Here is a 21,233-nt window from a genome sequence, read left to right as displayed (position 1 = left end):
TGGAAATAAAGACTTTGAATAAGTTTAATTTAAACAGGTGATATAAGATCAGCATGGAATGAGGGGAATTTATTAGGAAAGTGGTCATAATGAAGTGTGGCCTCTTTGGAGGGTAGTGGACTGTTCTGTCTCTGAACAGGATGAAAAGCACACTGGCTTTGGAGCCAGAGAACCAGGGTTCAAATCTTGGCTCTATTGACCTTGATCTTGACCTCACTTAACCTCTCTGGGCCTCAGTTTACTCATTTAAAATGAAGAAGTTGGACTACATGGACTCCAGTGTCTCTTCAGCTTCAAGTCTATGACTTCTTGGATGCTTCTTGAAATGAGTCCCATTCCAATATTGGACAATAAGGGGAACTGCTTGCATGGTGCTGTCTATAATGCTAGTAAACTGGAAAGACAAAAAGGTTGGTACAGTGGATAAAGCACTGGCCCTGGATTCAGGAGTACCTGAGTTCAAATCCGGACCTCAGACACTTGACACTAGCTGTGTGACCCTGGGCAAGTCACTTAACTCCCATTGCCCCACCCAAAAAAAAAAAAAGAACAAATCTCATCTCAGACACTTACTATCTGTGTGACCCTGGGCAAGTCATTTAACCCCAATTGCCTTAAAAACATCTAGGGTGGGAAAGCTGGTATGCTAATCCACTGTTGGTGCAGTTGTGAAAAGATCCAACCATTCTGGAGAGCAATTTGGAACTATACTCAAAGGGCTATAGAAATGTGCACACCCTTTGTTCCAGCAATACCACTGCTAGGTTTATATCCCAAAGATATTCCCAAAAAGAGGGGAAAAAAACCTATTTGTATAAAAATATTTATAGCACCTCTTTTTGTGATGGCTAAGAATTCGAAATCAAAGGAATGTCCATCAAGTGGGGAATGGCTAAACAAACTGTAGTATGTGATGGTGATGGAATATCATTGTGCTATAAGAAATGACAAGCAGGATGACTTCAAAAAGACCTGGAAAGACATGTATGAAATGATGTATAGTGAAGTGAGCAGAACCAAGAGAACATTGTGTACAGAGACAGGAATATTGTTTGATGAAGAACTGTGAATGACTTGACTATTCTCAACAATACAATGATCCAAGACAATCCCAAAGGACCATTGATGAAACATACTATCCACCTCCAAAGAAAGCACTGATATTGATGGAACACAGACTGAAGCATGCTGTTTTTTCACTTTCTTTCATTTTTTTTTCATTTAATCGAGTTTTCTTGTACAAAATGACAAACATAGTAATGTTTTACATAATCGTACATGTATAACCCCTATCTGATTGCTTGCTGCCTCAGGAAGGGGAGAAAGAAGGGAGGGAAGAAAGGAGGGATAAAAAATTGGAACCCCAAACTATAAATAAAAATGTTTATTGCATTAAAAAACCAAAACTAAAACTAAAATAAAACACCTCCAAAACCACCTCCATTCATCCTGATGTATATGTTGCCACTGGACCCAGATGGCTCTGGAGGAAAGAGTGAGGTTGGTGACTTTGCACCACCTTAAATCCAATTCACTGCAGGTGATGACATCACCTCTTGATATTATGGTCTTCTTTGAGAACAAAGGACAGTACAAACAAGAACAAAAAGTAAACTGAAAAGAAACTCAAAACTTCTTGAATAAACTCAAGATAGAATAGTTCTGCATAATATAAAAGAGATGATTTCACACTGTCATGGGTCCAATTCAGAAAGTAATGATAATAACAATAATAACACTAGGTAACAGTTATATGGCTTCTGGTATGTGGTAGGCACTGTACTCATCACCTGAAAATATTATCTGATTTGATCCTCACTACAACCCTGTGAAGTAGGTGTTATCCCCCATTTTACAGTTGTTGAAGAAACTGAGGCAGAGAGGAAGTGAAATGACTCGCCCAAGGTTACAGAGCTAGAAAGTGTCTGAAGCCACGTCTGTAGATGGCCTTCATTACTGTGATAATGCCAGGGTTAGAGTCAGGAGATCAGAATGGAAATACCAGCTTTTCTATTTATTACTTGTGTGACTTTAGGCAAGTCACTTGATTTCTCTCGGACTTGGTTTCCCTATGTGTAAGATGAGGGGGGTTGGGCTACATGACCTTTGAGGTCAAGTAACCAGTTTAGATTTGATGTCAGGTAAAATTTCCAAACCATTGGAACTGTCCCAAAGTGAGATGGGTTGCCTCAAGTAGCAATGGATTGTCCTTGCTCGGAGGCCTTTGTGCACAGATTGGACGACATCTTGTTGGTTATAGTAGGGTTTTTTTGGTGAATGGATTACACTAAATGGTGGCTGAAGTCCCTTGAATTCCCACATTCTGTGGTGATCTGATTTTCAATAGACTGGGGAGTGTGGCACGAGGTCATAGAAAACTTCCAAATGGCTTCATAGCTGGCTATCCAAAAGCTGAATGGGTTACTTTGGAAGGTAATGAGTTCCCTCGCACTTGGGGTCTTCAAGTAAAGGCTACGGAACCACTTGTCAGAGATGTAAAGGGGATCCTTGGCCAGGTAAAGTCTTAGTCTAAATAGACTCTGTTGCGCCATCTAATTCCCACAATGTATTTATGTAATACTGTGCATTACAGTGGTCTGTTTTGGGGTAACCCCATGTCATACTGTCAACTTTTTGAAGGCTGAGTCTGTATTTCATTTAAACTTTTTGCCTTTCCTACAACTCTGAAAACAGTAGATGCTTAATAAATATTATACACACAAATAGATGTATGTATGTACTGTTGCTGCTGTTCAGTCTTTTCTTAGCAAAGATAATCGTGTCATTTGCCATTTCCTTCTTCAGCTCATTTTACAGATGAGGAAACTGAGGCCAATAGGGTTAAGTGACTTGCCCAGGGTCACACAACTAGTAAGTATCTGAGATCATATTTGAACTCAGGAAGATGAGTCTTCCTAATTCCAAGCCTAATACTCTATCCACAGTACCACCTGAATGTCCTCTGTCACACACATCATGAATATGTTACCTGTTGCCCGCAAAGGTCCTCAGTGCTATAATTATGGAGAGCCCAGATTTAGTCTTAGGAGAGCCTGACCTCTAAAAAAAGAGGATATTGGTATTTTTTTCAAGAACTTTCTGGGGCAGCTAGGTGGCGAAGTGGATAGAGCAGTGGCCCTGGATTCAGGAGGACCTGAGTTCAAATCTGGCCTCAGACACTTAACAATTACTAGCTGTGTGACCCTAGGCAAGTCACTTAACCCCAATTACCTCACCAAAATAAATAAATAAATAAATAAAAGAACTTTCTGCTTTGTTGTTCCTCTCCCAGAGTTCTCGGAAGAATCTCTTAAATGATGTTTATATATTGACCTTGTATATTTAAGGTCTCCCCCAAAAGAATGAAAAGACACTCGCTGTACAAAGTAGTAGATATCATTGTCAGAGAGTTGTTTACTGCAAAAGAAATAGTGAAGGGGGCGGCCAGGTGGCACAGTGGATAGAGCACCAGCCCTGGATTCAGGAGGACCTGAGTTCAAATCTGGTCTCAGACACTTGACACTTACTAGCTGTGTGACCCTGAGCAAGTCACTTAACCCCCATTGTCCTGCTAAAAAAAAAAAAAGAAATAGAGAAAACACAGAAGCCCACTAAGCTCTGATTATCAGTTACACATGGAAAGGAGCACTGGCTACTGAGTCCAGTCTCCATGAGCATGCCCAGAGTGTTTCAGATACATTTCCCCTACAGAGAAGAGTCTGAGAAGCCTATTTCTGGGAAAATCATAATAACTTGTGATGGAAGTACCTTGGAGAGACTTTGGAGCATGTGTAAACATTCCTAACTGGTCCTGGTCTACTTAGAAGATAATGAATCAGAATTTTTTTGATTAGGTACAGCTGCACAGATAGAATGGGAAGTGTATTCAAATGACATTCAATGTAGTTCTCTGTGGTTTGTGTGTGTATGTATATGTGTGTGTGTGTGGTTTGCGGGGGGGGGGGGGGGGGGGGTTTGGTTTGGTTTGGTTTTCGTGGGGCAATTGGGGTTAAGTGACTTGCCCAGGGTCTCACAGCTATTAAGTGTCAAGTGTCTGAGGTCAGATTTGAACTCAGGTCCTCCTGAATCCAGGGCTCCACCGGCTAGCTGTCCCACAAACGTATTCTTGAATGAAATACATTTAAGAAAGCCATACTAGGACAAACACCTGCAATACAATGTCCCAGTCCTATGAAGCTCCCAGCTTGTTTATTTAGGAAAGGTCATCTCTCAGGGTCTTAAAGAAGGGAACTGCAGATGTGACAGACATTATTAGTTGCTATCTCAGACACACTGCTACCATGAGGTAGAAGTCTCCAAACTCCCACTGTCTTTGTATTTAGGAGGGAAATAAAATAAACCCTCTGCATCCCCCACCTCCCTCGGGACTTAGTTCTATTGAATTTCTTCTTTTTCCAAATTGGGAAGAACTATAAATCCCTGGAAGTTTTGTAGTCAACCAACCCCTTATTATATTCATAATGGAGCCCTTCGTCTGACTCAGAACATGTACAGTTGCCACTCTAATCAGCCAAGAGAGCACTTTGGGGACCAGCTTCATGAGTCATGTAAGACTCATCACGGAAAACACCTCGATTGGATACTGAGCCAAAGCATCGGATGACTCAGGGAAACCTTTTAAAAGAGGAGACAGTTTCTGGGTGATGGCACTGGGGAATATGACTAGGTGAGTCTATGTCTAGGTCTCTATCAGTCCTTGTCTCTTTTGTGTCTTTTTGAATAGCTAACCTTGGGAACCAGTGGAGGCAGCATCTGCCAGAGTTGTTGCAGCTACAGCTGCATCAAGGAGCAGGCTAGGGACAAGTGACACATCTGCAACAGAGAAGGGATCTGTCAGAAAGAAGGTTAGACTTGACTTTTGATATACGTTTGATGAACAAAGCTGAAATGTGAAATACCTAATTAGAAGTACTACATTCAGAGAAGCCTAATTATCAGGCTTCTAGTGAACTGAAGCGGTGATTATATAAGTTGGTACTGAATTCTGTTTAAATCATTCTGTTAATGTATATATACTATGATCCTTCTAGGTTTAGCATTGCTTTCTGTTTAAAAAATAAATAATCTGTTCCATGCTTAATTTATATTGTATGTTCTCTCTCCCTTCCTCTCTCTCTCTCTCTCTCTCTCTCTCTCTCTCTCTCTCTCTCTCTCTCTCACACACACACACACACACACACACACACACACACACACACCCTTACACAACATACAGACCTATCCTTTCAGAAACCCATTAGAAACTTGTCACTATTATTACAATTTTCAACTTTACCCAAGATTCTGGAATAGAAGTAATGAATGAGTCAATGAGTGTAAGAATGGGAAACCTAATCCCTTAATGAGATTCCCTGTGAATGAAGTCTGCATAGGACAGCATGTTGGAGTAAAGGACAGGGGCATGTTTTTGTCCCTGTGACTTGAGCCAATTTTTCCCTCTGTGTTCTATGTTAGATTGTCTATTACTGGAAGATCAGCTCCTGTGGTGAATAAAATTTGAGAGTATCCATTGCCTCTCAGTTAATTACCAAAAAGGCATTTATTTGTTGTAGTTGTCGCTGCTGCTGCTGTTATTTTTTTGGAGGCAATGGGAGTTTAGTGATTTACCCAGGGTCACGTAGCTAGTAAACTTCTGGGGCCAGATTTGAACTCAGGAAAATGAGTCTTCCTGACTCCACAATTCACAGTACCAACTAGTAGTATATAGACACACATATACACAATATGTGTTTGTATATTATATATATTTTAATTAAATTAAGTGAATTGTGTGTACATGTGTGTACGTGTGTGTGTTTTACAGAAAAGGAAACAGGAGTTTGGGGGGGTTAAGTGACTTGTGCCTATGGTCACACAACTAGTAAATGTCAGGAGAAGGATATGAACTGTGGATAGAGCATCGGCCCTGGATTCAGGAGGACCTGAGTTCAAATCCAGCCTCAGAAACTTGACACTTACTAGCTGTGTGACCCTGGGCAGGTCACTTAATCCCAATTGCCTCACTTAAAAAAAATTAAAAATAAAAAAATAGAAGGATATGAACCCAAACTTGCCTAACTTCAGGACAGGTACTTCTGTCTGCCCTGCCATGCAGAGCCAGCATCTCTGCCTTTTCACTGGCTGTCCTCCATGCCTGGGATGCTCTCCCCCTACCCCCTGTACCCAAACTAGGCCTTTTAACTTCTCTGGCTTCCTTTAAGACACAGCTGAAAGAAATCCCCCCCACCCTTATGAAAGAGACCTTTCTCAGGTCCCCTCTGCCTCCCCTTTCATTGCTAGTGCCTTCCCTTTGAAATGATCTTCTCTCTATTCTATTTACATCCCACCAGCCCTTCCTCACTTAAATTCAATTTATTGCAAGTCATGACATCTGTCATGGTCCTCTTTGAGAACAAAGGATGAACCACAATGCATCTCACACATACACAGCTGTTGACGTACTGTCTCCCCCATTCCAAGATGAGTTCCTTAAGATCAGGGACCATGTTTTTGCTTTTCTGTGTATCCTCAGCATTTAACATGGTGCTTGGCACATGGTAGGTGTTTAACGGATTGTTGACGGACACACTCTCTTCCCCATACATTACTCTGCCTTCTCACACCAATGCCTTCCCCTGACTTCATTCTTTTAAAAACTCTTTACCCTCAGCCCAGGCCTCTTTATCTTCTTGACAACCATTCATTTGCTTCTTCCTTGCCATCCCAGAGGCCCCAGTTCTGGAGTGCATGAGAAAAAAATGGAAGAATAGAAAGAAAACATTCCTACAGAAAGTTTACATCAACAAAAGAATAAGTGATGGGGATTTGTCGTAGTCCTCAGTGGAAGCCTTGTAGCACTGTTTTGAAGCCTGTGTTCAGTTCAGTCTCTACTTTCTAGTTTTCCTTAATTAATCTCCCAAGCCTCCTCTTCTTCCTGAAAAGGAGTCCACTTGAAGTTGTCCCCCTCTGCCCTGAGGGGGGAACAATGGGGCCGAATTCTTTCCTGATTTCCGATTTGCCAACCTCCTTTTCTGAGCCTAAAAGAAAGAAAAGAAAACATCCCTTGCTCCCCTCCACCTTGGCGTAGCTGCATTGTTTGCTTTTCTTCCGCAATGGCTTTTGGTGTAAGCAAGATCAGGGCCACACTCAGGCACTTCCTCCATCCCCTAATTAACTGACATTGGCTCCAGAAGGACTGGATTGTTCTCCTTGGAGATTGGCGACAGCAGGGCCCTGCAGGGCCTGGGCTGTCCTGGCAGAGGGCAGGTCAGAGAGGCAGAGAAGAAAGAGGATGGGAGGGGGAAGGCAGGAAACTGCCGACCTTAAGATGGGAAGCTCATTAAATCTCCTGTGAGAGTCTCCAATGGGTCTCTGAAGACCAACAACCAAAAAAAAAAATAATAGTTCTGCATGTTCTGATAACAGGCCAAAACACATTTCATCCACTCTGAACTCATAAAGTTATGCCCCCGTGGGAATGAAAAAAGGCAAAGTCGAGCTTTAGAGACCAGGAGGAAAGGGCAGAAACAAAGGGACGGAAAGGAGGAATTGATCTGGCCTTGCTTAATACAGCAGGTGCTAAATATCACAGTGTTGAGGGAGGAAGACTGGGTTTGGAGTCAGGGACACCCTGGCGGGGTGGTGAGACTTGGGGAACCTGGTGTCAGGAAGGCTAGGTTTCAAATCCCACCTCAGGCACTCATAAGCCTTGTGTTCCTGGAAAAGTCACTTCTCTGGTACTCAGTTTCCTTGTTTGTAAAATGAAAGGGTTAGACTAAATGACTTGCAAAATCCCTTTCCAGCTCAAAAACTATGGAGCTGAGTTCAAATCTTAATCCTGCTATTAATTATTTGTGTGACCTTGAGGAAGACTCCTGAAAACTTGGGTTTCTCTAACTCTTAAAGGATTAGCTGAATTCCATTTTCTGCCTCTAACAGAGCTTTGGACTCATAAAAAGTATAGACAGAGACACTGTCATGTGCCAATGGTTTGGGGAATGAATGTTAAGGTTATTACTACAATCAGGATGATAAGGAAGTACCTCCAGGAGGCACCAAGGCAGCAGCTGCTACCAGGAGCTCCAAGGAGGGCATCAACCTCTCTCTTAATCTGAGGCTATCTGCTGTTGAGTCTGACTCTTCAAGACTCTGTTTGGGTTTTCTTGGCAGAGATCCTACAGTCGTTTGCCATTTCCTTCTCCAGCTCATTTTATAGATAAGGAAACAGAGACAAACAGGGTGAAATGACTTGTCCAGGGTCATACAACTAATAAGTATCTGACTCTTCATGACCCCATAGACCATAGCACGTCAATACTGTCCATGAAGTTTTCTTTTCTTTTCTTTTTCTTTCCTTTCTTTCTTTTTTTTTTTTGCAGGGCAATGAGGGTTAAGTGACTTGCCCAGAGTCACACAGCTAGCAAGTGCCAAGAGCCTGAGGCCATATTTAAACTCAGATCCTCCTGAATCCAGGAGCAGTGCTTTATCCACTGCACCACCTAGCTGCCCTCCATGGGGTTTTCTTGGCAGAGATCCTACAGTAGTTTGCCATTTCCTTCTCCAGTTCATTTTACAGATGAGGAAACTGAGACAAACAGGGCGAAATGACTTCTCCAGGGTTACAGAGCTAGTAAGTATCTGAGGCTGGATTTGAACTCAGGAACATCATTCTTTCTGACCCTAGGTCAAGCATTCTATCCACTGGAACCCTTAGCTGCCCTGAGATTGATTATAGTAAATAAAAGCTTTAAGAGCTTGGGCCTCTGGGCTGATGTTGGGATGGTCCATTCTATTGTTGTGATGAAGCTGTGTCTTTTGAGAGGAAGGAGTCCAAGAAAGCTGGAGAAGAAAATGGCAAACCACTCCAGGATCTTTGACAAGGAATCTCCACAAGGAATCAAATACAACTGAAAAAATGACTGAATCACGATAACAAAGCACAAGAAAGGCAATGAAGACCCTATAGTAGGAGACCAGGCTTTGGAGAATCCTTTTGCCTCTGTGGCTTCCCTGATAGATCTGTGTTTATGATTTCCCTGCATGGCTGGTGTCTCAAGGAAAAGTCAAATGCATGAGGCTCTGCTTTAAGCCGCCTGAGGTCTTAAGCAGAGAGAGAGAAAAAAAAAAAGAGTTACAGAGACAGAGACAGACAGGGAGAAAAAGACAAAAGTAGAAAGACACACACACACACACACACACACACACACACACACGGAAACCAAGTGTGCATGATTCACTGGGGTCATTTTGAGTAATAGTCATATCCATGCATGTTTTATAACATTTTAAGGATTATAAAGAACCTTCCTCTCAACAATCCTCTAAAGTTTATATTGCATGGGTAATTCTATTTTCTAGAAGAGGGAATAGAGACTTAGGGAAGTCAAAGGACTTGCTCAAAGTCATACAGTTAGGAAAATGCTCAATTTGAACCTAAGTCTCTGGTCCCATGCTATCCACTACCTTAGGAAGCCAGATCAACATTGAGGGGGAAAAACCCTGAAAGTTCCCAGCTGTCCCTTTCAATGATCTGTCTCTTCTTGCTGTTCTTAACACAGAAGGTTCTATCTCTGGCACATATGTGTTTGCTAGTTATCTCCTTCATTGGATTGTAAGCCCCTTGAGGGCAGGGCCTGTCTTTTTTTCTCCTTTTGTATACCTGGTACTTAGCACAGTGCTTGGCACATTTGCTGTTGATCTGTCATTGAATCAGCTCTGCAGGCTGTCAAGTAAAGACAGCAGGAAGATTAAAGTGGATTCCTCTTGGATTGGCTTGGGGATCCCTTCAACCTTGGATAATGTTTGATTCTGTGACTGTCTTGGGCTGGGCTTCCAAGGGTGACTCTACTTTGGCTGGGCCTCCCTAATCCAGGGAGTGGTTTTTAGCTCCATAGTTTTAGAAATTCTGTCCCATTATAGGATTTAGATCCGGACAGGACACTAGTTAGTCTAGTCCAGCCCCTAATTTTCAGGAACACTTGCTACCTACCCCCATGCAACCCTGACCTTCAAAAAACAAATTCTACTGGGAAGAAAGCAATATGTATACAGATAGGTGACTACAAAAGATTTGCAAAATAAATTCAAATTCATTGGGAGTAGGCTGGGAATACTAATAAGTGAGAGAAAACAGAAAAGACCTTCTGTAGGAGGCAGCAACTAACTATTGTTCAGTTTCACCCTACTGTCCATAACCCCAATGGGTTTTTTTTTGTTTTCTTTTCTTTTGCGGGGCAATGGGGGTTAAGTGACTTGCCCAGGGTCACACAGCTAATAAGTGTCAAGTGTCTGAGGCCAGATTTGAACTCAGGTACTCCTGAATCCAGGGCCGGTGCTTTATCCACTGCTCCACCTCGCCGCCCCCCCCCCATGGGGTTTTATCGACAAATATACTGGAGTGGTTTTCTATTTCCTTCACCAGCTCATTTTACAGATGAGGAAACTGAGGCAAACAGGATGAAGTGCCCTGCCCAGTGTATTGTTTAAAATCTAAATGAGTCACACAGCTAGGGAGTATCTGAGGCTGGATTTGAACTCAGGAAGATGAGATGACACACAATCATGACATGGATAGGCCCAGTTGGGAAAAGATTTGCCAGAGCTAGTCTTCAAGAGCTCAGCTCCATGATGCTCTCCGAAGACTTTGGTGAAGAGGACTCAATAGCTACTTCTGGCCAGATATCTCTGAGTGGTGAACTGGATTGTAAAAGCATGCTGGAGACAAACAGATGACATACTCTGACTCCCTGACTTTCCTTTTCCTCCTTTTCAAATGACTGTAACCACCCTTGTTCTTGGATTTGTCATCCTATCACTCATCTTCCTTTCAAGTGTTGTCTTTGTAGGCTGCATTTCCCAAATTCTCAGATTATTTTCCCGTGATCCCATTTGTAAAAGGATTGGCTCCTTTGTGATGCTAGGGAAGCACCTTAATCTCATCACTGAGCTGTCTCCAATTCATAAATGTGGACTAAGAAGGCCTAGGGGAAGGCCCAATTCAGACTGCTAACTAATCTCATTCATTGAAAGCTTTGTCTGGTTCCAAAGACAACAACTTCCCGAACCTGCCCTTGGATGCTGGGGGTGGGGTAGAATGTGCTGCTGGCCAGGAAGAATCTTTTTTTTTAAATAACACATAATATTTTATTCCCCCCCCTCCCCCGCCATTACAGGTTAAAACAGTTTTTTAACATTTGGGTTTTTTTAAGTCTTGAATTCCATATTCTATCCCTCCCTTCCTCCCATCCCTCCCTTCCCTCCCTCCCCCTGAGACTGCAAGCAATCAGATATAAGAATCTTATTTCTTTGCCCTTTCCCTGCACATTATTCTAAATATCTACACATTTTTCTGTACATTTTCTCTGTATGTTATTCTAACTACCACAAGTAACCAAGAATTGTCCATATAAGAGAATTGGCTGTCATAAGGACTGAAAACAAGACTAGAAAGAAAACTGGGGAACTCCCCTGTAGGAACTTTGGGCTCTTTACATTTCCTTCTTCATTCTTATCAACTGAGATATAATATTTGTAAAGTGCTTAACCCTGTGGCTGGCATAAAGTAGGTGTTTGCTTTTCCATATCCAGTCCATTACCAAATCATGTCAATTTTCCCTTCACAAGCTCCATCTGGTCCATCCTTTTCTCTCTATTCACAAGGCCAACACCCCTATTTAGGGACTCATCCCCTGTTCTAGCTAGAACATGAATAGAGCCCTGGGCCAGGAGTCAGGAAGACCTAACATTTACTTAGCTGTGTGATCCTGGGCAAGTCACTGTCTAACTAACCTCAGCTGGGGATTATAGTGAGGATTAAATGAGATAATATTAGTAAAGTGCTTAGCACAGTGCCTGGCACACAGTAGGCATTTTATTAATGTTTTATTAGTTAAATTTAGCATGATTTAATTAATTATGAGCTCATTCAGGAAAAATGATGAAGCTTCACACCCATCCCCTAACAGAGACATATTTTGCTCCATGGCCAATGTGATGATTTTCTTGGTTATAAAACAAACAAAAGAATGAATGAATGAATGAATGAATGGATGAATGAATGAGCAGACAAACACATTAACAAATGAATGAATGAATGAACAGACAAATAAACAGATGAATGAACAGGTGAATGAACGAACATACACACACACATATATTTACAAATGTTCCATGTTTCCTTTTTTTCAGTGGTGGTGGAGGAAAATAATTAAATGTTTAGTGATCAAAACAAAAATTTATTTGAAAATGTTTTAAAATGCTTATTCATTAATTTTTTCATTCATTTTTCTAGGCAGCCAGCAAAACTCATGAAGCTCTCTCTCTCGACGTGCGGATGGTGTTGACTCTCCCAGGGCTCCAAATTCCGTGCCTCCCTGGACACCTTCCAGAAGGTTTGATTCCTCTAAGAAGTATGGGACCAATCTCAGTTTGGTTTATTTTTTCTGGGAGAAATGGACACGATACTCACAAGGGAATTGTAAGCCCTTCCTCAGGTGCTCAGGTTACACCAGCCCTTGGCCAAATCACTTCTCTTATAACAAAATGAACCTGAGCCTGGTGTTTAAAAAGAAGGCAAAGGAAATGAACCCTCTATTCAACTTCCGCATCTCCACTCCCACCTCCACTTCTGCACCAGTATTCAACTTGAAGAAAAACACAGGGAACTAGAAAAGACCTTAGAAGCAGGCCGTGTAGTCCAACATGTGGTGTGCTGGTAAATGTTTAACAACTGGGTCTCAAAAAATGTTTGTACACAGAACATACTGTTAAGTTTAAACTGCACTAACATTTTCTCTATCACTTTTTAAAATCCATTGTTGTTTTGTCATTCAATCATGTCCAACCCTTTGTGACTCCATATAGTATTTTCTTGGCAAAGATAATAGGGTTGTTTGCCATTTCCCTCTCCAGTAGATTAAGGCAAACAGAGGCTAAGTTATATAGGTAGTGAGTGTCTGAGGTCAGATTTGAACTCAGGTCTTTCTGACTCCAGGTCTAACTCTCTATCCACTGAGTCACCAAGCTGAGAAATCTAGAAATAAACAAAATAATAAGCCAAGCACTGATCTGTAGAATTTGCCAATTTCTAACATGCTAACCCTTTATATATATATATATGTATGTATATATATATAAACTCTCTCAAGAAAGTGTGAGCAAACTCTATTGTGTCTGGGAGACTGAGGCCCCAAGAAGGGAAGTAAAAAATCTAAGTCCTCTGTCCCAGAATTCAATATCCCTTCCATGGCACCAGAAAGTGGCACAGAAGTTTCATTTTTCAGTCTTTCTGAACTCAAGGGTGCTCCTACTTCCTCTTATATAGGATCATAGATTTAAAGTTGGGAAGGGCCTTTAAAGACCATCAAGTTTGACCCCCTCATTTTATGGAGAAGGAAATGGAGGTCAGAGGAAGTGAAGAGACTTGGTCAAGGTCAAAGCTGGAAGTAAACAGTAGGACCAAGGTTCAAGGTCAGGTGCTTGGGGTTCTAAGGCAGGCATTCTTTCCCATGGTCCCCGGGCTGTGGCTGGTAAGCATTCTACGTGGGTTTTGTGTGTGTTTTTACTTAAAGCTCCAAATTCTCATCTGGGTAAGGCCATGAACTTGTTGTGTGACCTGAGATCAATAGTTCTGGGCCCCTGTTTCCTCAGAGTTGAACAATGGTCACCCTGATGGACTGGGTAGCATCAAGCAGAAGAAAAGAAAGCGTGCGCTTGGGAGGAGGCCCCAGTTTCCATTTCCTCCATGTAGGCTCCTTTTGAACTGGGCCACCATGGCCTATAAAACTGTAAGGGCCATATTTCCTATTGTCCGCCTCTCTGATGTATCTTTTCCTGCTTAGCCATGGACAAATTCATGGTGTGGTAGGTGGGACGTTGCCTAGCCAGGAGGCCTGTGGATGTCTCTACCATATGTGTGGGGGATTCGTCCTCCCTTCACTGAACTCTCAGAGCTTTTCCCTGGGGCCATCACCAGTTGTCAAGACATCACCCTCCTGAGGTCTCTGGTCCTCTTTGAGAAGGAAAATGAACAACAACAACAAAACAAAGAGAGCCTGCACCAAAATTGTACATCTTCTGATGTACTACCCAGCAGTGTCTCTATGGTACATGTTGTATGTCCTCTGTGGGATCTGTCTTCTTCCTCACTGTAGAACTGTAGAATGTCAGAACTGAGTAGATTGTTTGTGCGTACAATGTCAGAGATGGGAGGAACCTTAGAACTTAGAATGTCAGAGATGAGAGGGACCTTAGAACATGGAGTGTCAGAGCTGGAAGGAACTTTAGAACTTAGAGTGTTAGAGATGGAGGGAAGTAGGGCTTAGAACAGAGGATGGTAAAGATGGAAAAGGCCTTCTAATAGAGAATGTCAAAGCTAGTAAGGACCCTGAAACAGGGAATGGCAGAGATGGGAGGGTCCTTAGAACAGAAAATGTTAATGTTAGGGAGGGGAGAACAATTAGAAATGGAAAGTGTAATAGCTGGGAAAAAGCTTAATTACTATTTGAGCAAAGTCTGTCATTTTGTAAAGAAAGAAATTAAGCTTTGGGAGGAAAGGAGAGAGAATCACTCTAGATATTTGCAAAATAGTCTCAAAATAAGCTGACAAAATGTGTGCAATTTTCCTAATAATTCAGGCAATTAAAGAAAATTTTAATCCAAGTTTCACTTTCCCTACTGAGCAATCTGGGTAATTGCTTCAACATTCAGAGTTAGCTGGACTGTGGAAATGTGAACTAATAATCATTTCATTAAGATCAATGAGAGAGAAGGGCTTGAGGTCATCTAATTTCATTCAAAAGAAAAGGGAAATTAGGCAATTAGGCCATAAAATTCACTGAATGATTTTGGGCTTATCACTTGCCCTCTCTGGTGACCCTCAGAGATCATCCCTGGTTGGTGAGCGGCCAGATGAACTCCACCTTTGAAGAATGAAACTGACCTTGTATCTCACTTCCTGTAGTCCCAAGGAAACCAAATCATAAATCCCTGGAGGTTATCTTTATTTATTTGGAGACAGTTTGCATTAAGTGACTTGCCCAGGGCCACACAAATAGTAAGAGTCTGAGTCTGGATTTGAACTCAGGTCCTCCTGATTCCAGGGCTGGTGCTATACCCACTGCATTACCTAACTGCCCCAAATTTATCTTTAAATCATGAATTCTTTCCTATAAGTGACTTTGCCACTCCTCTCCCTCCACAAGCTCCCTATTGCCTGTAGTATTTTTCCTGCCTTTGGTATTTAATATCCTTTACAATCTGGGTCCAGATTTTCTTTCTAGACTAATCACTCATCAGTCCCCTTCGCACACTCCATGTTCCAGCCAATAGGATGATTTAATGCTTCTTGAACAGTCCTTTCTATCTGCTCCCTCCTTACATTTGCACAGGCTGTGCCCTATGCGCCTCACTTCTGCCTTGTAGAATACCTAGTTTCCTTCAAAGTTCTGGTCAGGTACCACCTCCTACAAGGAGATCTTTCCTGGCATCTCCCCATAGTTCTCTCACCTCCACCCCCACCCTAATGAATTGAATTAAGCTTTCACTTCATAGCTGTGAATGTGTCCTTTCTTCCACTGTCCTGAATCGAGAGCTTAAATCTTTGTCTCTTCTTCAACTGGTCATTTTTACTTACTAACTCTAACCTGAAACACCACACTTGACAGAATTGTGCAAGTCCCAAATCCAATCTTCTTATTAAGAGCACCTGAGAGAATCTTGCCATCCTTTTCTTTCCCCTCCTCAGCCTAAGGGCTGAGGCACAGTGCCCAACACATAGTAGGTGCTTATTGACTGACTTGTTAGTAATCTAAGGAATGGGCTTAAACAGAGCTGGTCTTTGAGCCATACCCAACCCAAACCCAGAATACCTTGTGGCTTGGACCACAGCTTTCCCCTCTGTAAAATGGGCCATAAGATCTTGTGCTGTGAGGGGCCTTAAAAGTCATCGAATCCAACTTCTTATTTTACACAGGTACTATGTAGAGGTCAGCTTTTCTCTAACTCCAAATCGAGAATCTTTTCTCCTACCTGAGTATAATCTTTTTTTTTTTTTTTAAAGTGAGGCAATTGGGGTTAAGTGACTTGCCCAGGGTCACACAGCTAGTAAGTGTTAAGTGTCTGAGGTCATATTTGAACTCAGGTCCTCCTGACTCCAGGGCCAGTGCTGTATCCCATGTGCCACCTAGTTGCCCCTAGTATAATCTTTAAAACTCCCCTAAATGGGGGAAAGTCAGGTGGCAAGGGGTTATATAGGGGAAATGAGGAGACGGCCAAGCCTAGAATAAAACACACTGTTAGGACACCAGTGTTTATAGGCAGGCAAAGTCTCATCAAAAGAGATGAAGTACAAAACCTGGATCGCTACCCTGAGCATCAGCAATGGCTAGGAAGAAGCAATGGGGGAGGGGAGGTACAAGCTATTCCCAAAGGACTGCAAGCATTTAGAAGGGAAAGGAAGGCTGTCCACGTGCCAATCTGCCTTCTTCCTTGTCCTCCATAGACTTGGGGGGGGGGGCGAGGGGAGAGTAGGGAAGCTACTTTTAAAATAGGGGGGGGGGGGGGAAGCTAGATGGCACAGTGGATAAAGCACCGGCCCTGGATTCAGGAGGACCTGAGTTCAATCAGGCCTCAGACACTTAACACTTACTAGCTGTGTGACCCTGGGCAAGTCACTTAACCCCAATTGCCTCACAAAAAAAAAAAATGAGTTCCCCCTCACCCTTCCGAGTCACTTACTCTAATAAATAATAATAGCTAAAATTGATTTAGCAATTTAGGTTTGCAAAAGTCTTTTACAGGTGTTATCTCAGTGGATTTTCATAACCTGGGAGGGAGGTGCTCTAATTATCCTCACTGTATAGATGAGGAACCTGAGCCTGGATGAGGTAAGGGGAATTGCCCAGGGTCCCACACTTTAAGTAAGTGCAGCTTTTTCTTCTTCCCACTGAATTTGAACTCCTAGCCCTGATAGTAAGATTCTTATGTAGCCCTGACCAACCCACACTTCCCAGCTACCTTCAAGTCCTGTGACTGTGCTGTTGACCCTCCTGCCTCCCACCCCTGTTTTTCACCTCTAGCTCCCCTTTATACCTCCTTTCCGTTAAAGACTATCTTGCTTGCTTTATTTTGTGCCTGGAACATAGTAGGTTATTTTTAAATGCTTTCCCATGCATTCAACACATGCCCGTAGCAGATCTTCATATTCACATCAGGGTCCCCCAGAAAGAAATAAGGGTTTATGGAAGTATACTTCAGTATTTTCTGGGTGAGGAGAGGAGGAAGGGCACAGGGGAGCACCTGAGACTTCATTAAGCCTGGCCTCATTTTTGGAAAATGCTCTGTCAGCATGTTGGCCTCTCTCTGCAAGTCATAAGGAGGAATTAATGCAATTGTTCAGCATCCTCAAGAAAAAAAAAAACAACCAACTACCACCTTACCCTCTATAGGATTTAGAAGAGACACAGCTGGTCCCTAAAGTGCCTCAGTTTCTCCCTTGAGTAACAAATAAACAAAATGTAGATAGATTTGGTCTGTTTTCTGCCCCTTCAACCCAGGGCCCTGCAGCTTGTCTCAGGGAGATTGTCTTCCAGAAAGTGGGGGTCATCTCTTCCCTGACCTGGGGCTTTCTCCTCTCTAAAAGGAAAGGGTTGGAATGGATGGTCTCTACGAATCCTTCAGGTTCTTTTTTTTTAATGTCCTAGATTCTAATGTTCTCATATTTCTGATTTTCTCACCTCCAATGCCTCTTCCAGCTCTGACGTTCCCTGTTGTAAGATCCCTCCCAGCCAGGACAGTCTATGTTCTAAGATCTCTCCCAGATCTTACATTCCCTGTTCTAAGACCCCTCCCAGCCCTGACATTGCCTGTTGTAAGATCCCTCCCAGCCAGGGCAGTCTATGTTCTAAGATTTCTCCCAGATCTTACATTCCCTGTTCTAAGACCTTTCCCAGCCCTGACATTCCCTGTTCTAAGATCCCTCCCAGCCCTGACATTCTCTGTTTTAAGGCCCCTCCATAACTGCCGTTATCAGTAACCCCAAGATCTCTTCCCGCGGCCCATCCCCACAGAACGTGAGAAGCCATGAGGCTGTCCTTCCCCTTGCGCAGCAGCAGATGGCGCCAAAGGAACGGTTTAGAGATTAGCCGCTTCTCAGCTGGGGAGCTGCTGAATCAGCTCTAGACCGGACAGGTAAACTCGGCTCCGCCGGGCCTGGGGCGCGGGTTTGATGCTGCAGCGTGCCTTCCTTTTACGGAGCTCGCGGGATCCGTGTTCTTTTTGGTTGGTTTCTTTTCGTTCTCGCCCCCCCCCCGCCCCAAACCTCCTCTTTCCTCTCCCCTCCTCCCCGGACCAAAGCTGTCCCAATAGCACTGGGGCGTACGCTGCCCGTTCGTTACAAAAGCAGGAGTAAATGAGATCCGGGACGCTTCTTTCCCCTGTGTCCCCGTGATTTCCTTTTTAGTGTATTTTTTTTTTAAATGAATAAATGCTTAAATCTTCTCCCCGGCACCCCAGGGCGCAAGCCAAAGCCGAGAGGCCCAACCTGGCTTCTGCCGTCACCTTAGCAAATTACCTGCGGGGACGGGCTGGGAGTGGGAAGGGGCGGAGCCTTCGCAAACCCAACCTGAGCCTTGGGGGAAAGGTTCGGAGCAAACCAGGGGTTGGTGGGGGTTGGGGGTGACCTGGGGAAGAATGGGAGGGGCTGCCAAGAAAGCGGGGGGTGGGGGGAGGTAGATCTCTGGGAACCGACTTGGGATTCCAAACTCCTCCCTCCCACCCCTTGGCCCTCCTCAGCTCCCTAAGAAATCCCTGGAGGTGGAGGTGGATGAAGGAAAGGGGAGGGAGGGCGGGCGACAAGTGGTGAAATGGCCAGCCTCCGCCCAAGGCACTCCATAAAATGAGGAGGGGGCTTCCTAGGGCGGTTCCTTTTGGTTTGGGCCAGGATGAAAGCATCTAGCTTAATTTCTCTTTGTACACACAGAATGACTCTCAGAGACTAAACATGCAGAGTATGCGTTTGGTTGGGGGGGGGGGTGTCAAGGGTTTGGGGGTTTGGATTTTTTTGGGGGGGTGGGGGACAAAATATTCCGAAACCACCATCTTTCTGATTCCAGTTAATATATGGTAGGTGGTATTTTTCAGAGACAAAAGACAGAAATTGAGGGAAGTGAGACAGATGAAAGAAAAGTTGAGAAAGATTACAAGGAGAGGGATGAGAGAGACAGATCAAGAGACAGAGACAGCAAAGACAGAACTAAGAGCTGCAGAGCTGGGTTCGAAGGTAAGGGATTGTGTGTGTATACATACATGTATATACATGTACATGTACACACATGTACAAACATGTGTATATATATTTAATTTATAAACAGTCAGATTTTCCCTGGGCCTCGGTCTGTTTTGGCTTCCTTGCATCCCTGGACTTCTTTAGGATCTTCCCATTTTCATCCCCTAAATAATTTTGAAGCCCCTGCCCCCATGTCTACTTATATGCAAGAGTGCGGCTAGAGCTCTGGACGCGAGAGCAGAAAGAACTGGTTTCCGCTGCCCAGAAAACCTCAGTTTTCTCTTCTTTAAAATGGGCATAATGACCTATTATTTCAAATGAGTCGATAAAAACACTGCTTACCAAAGGGAGCATTGATTAATAGCCTAGCTCTATGCTCAAAGCTGGAGTACAAAAGGGCAAACTGTCTTTTCCATCCAGCACCTAGCTTTCTATTAGGGGAGATATAGTCCCGCAGACTGAGAGTTGGGGGTGGGGTGGGGTGGGGGTGGGGAGGTGGGGAGGTATTTTTGTTTGGAAAGGGCGTTATTTGAGCTGTTATTGTTATTGGCTCCTCGGGTCGGAGACCCCTAGACTGTTCTCAGTGGTCTACTCCCCACCTCCACTTTCGAATGCGTTGGAAAGGAGCCTTGGGTTCAGTGCACTTCCATTCATTCCTCCCCCAATCATGGAAAAGGGATTGAACTCCATGAGCAATCTTCCCGCTCCTTCTCCCACCCCTTTCCAGATCTCAACATTCTTCTGGAAATAGGGAACCCTTGAGTGTCACGGATCCCTGGTTGTTCGGTTTTTTTACAATTTCCTTTAATAGCAGTGCATTTTTTTTTTTTTGGAGCAAAGAAAAGGGCGGAAGGAAAATCAAGGTGACCTCCAGGTTCACCTCGATGAGGTTCTCAATAATTATAATTAATAGCCCACAGAGCTTATAAAGGGCCTACTTTGACAGATGCTAAGTGAGGACCGGAGCAGAGCCGCCTGCTGAAGGGCATACAGCTCTGGGGGTGGTACGTGAACCCAAGTCAACAGCATTATACCCCGCCAAGGAGAGAAGAGTTCTCCCTTCACTCTCCATCCACCCGGCCCCATACCTCCACGGCCGGCTGGAGGGGTGAGTAGGCTGCCACAGACAACCTTACGCCTGGGCCCTGTTCAAGGTTTTCTCTTGATCGCTATCCTTGTCTAGATTGCTGCCTTCCTAGATAGAGGATCGGCCCTGGGACGCCGGGGCTCCTTTTCGGGAGGATTCCTCGGAATCGCGTTCCCGGGGAGTCAGAATCCTTTCCCATTCAGAAGGCAGTGGAGATGGACGAAGTGAAGTTGAAGTCGTGGGGGGCGGGGGGTAGTGGGGGGTAGAACTCAGGGATAATGACGAAGAAAAAAAATAACAAGCCCGGAAACGTCGAAAGCGATTTCATTCTCACCTATCCAATTGTCTCCAAATACCAGCCAGAAGGCAGCTAAACTGGGAGAGGAACAGATCGCTTAAACCCATTCGTACTATGGAGACACCGAGATAAGGGAAATAAGTGACTTAATTGCCCCACGTCTCACAGAGAGTTAATGGCAGACTTTTATAAGCCACTTCTCCAGCCTAGTCTCTATTTCTAATCTTCCCTCGACCATTCATTCCCCTACCCAATTAACTAATTAAACACACTTTCTCCATCTCTGGATCTGTCACAACTCGGTGTCTTTCTCTAGGTGTCTCTGTTTCTGTATTTGTGCCTGTCTGTGTCTGTGTCTGTTTTTCTTTCTGTCTTGTGTCTGTGTCTGTGTCTTTCTCTGCCTCTGCCTCTGCCTCTGCCTCTGCCTCTCTGTGTGTCTTTCTGTCTCTCTCACAGGCATGCACAATTACTTTGTAGTTCCTTATGTGAAGGTTGTTCCCCATCTCTCTTTGTACCTTCCTCACCCCAAATATTTGTTGAATTAAATCAAATTGAATTGGATCTCT

The 21,233-nt window shown here is 43.6% G+C and overlaps 1 pseudogene; it reads left to right on the top strand.

Moving 5' to 3' along the window:
• Nucleotides 1–21,233, top strand: part of LOC122744445 — a 197,734-nt pseudogene that overhangs the window by 169,605 nt on the left and 6,896 nt on the right.

Source organism: Dromiciops gliroides, chromosome 1 (assembly GCF_019393635.1).
Source record: "Dromiciops gliroides isolate mDroGli1 chromosome 1, mDroGli1.pri, whole genome shotgun sequence".
Classification (NCBI taxonomy): Eukaryota; Metazoa; Chordata; class Mammalia; order Microbiotheria; family Microbiotheriidae; genus Dromiciops; species Dromiciops gliroides.
Note: the sequence above shows the minus strand (reverse complement) of the source record. Positions and strands in the feature narration are given on the sequence as shown.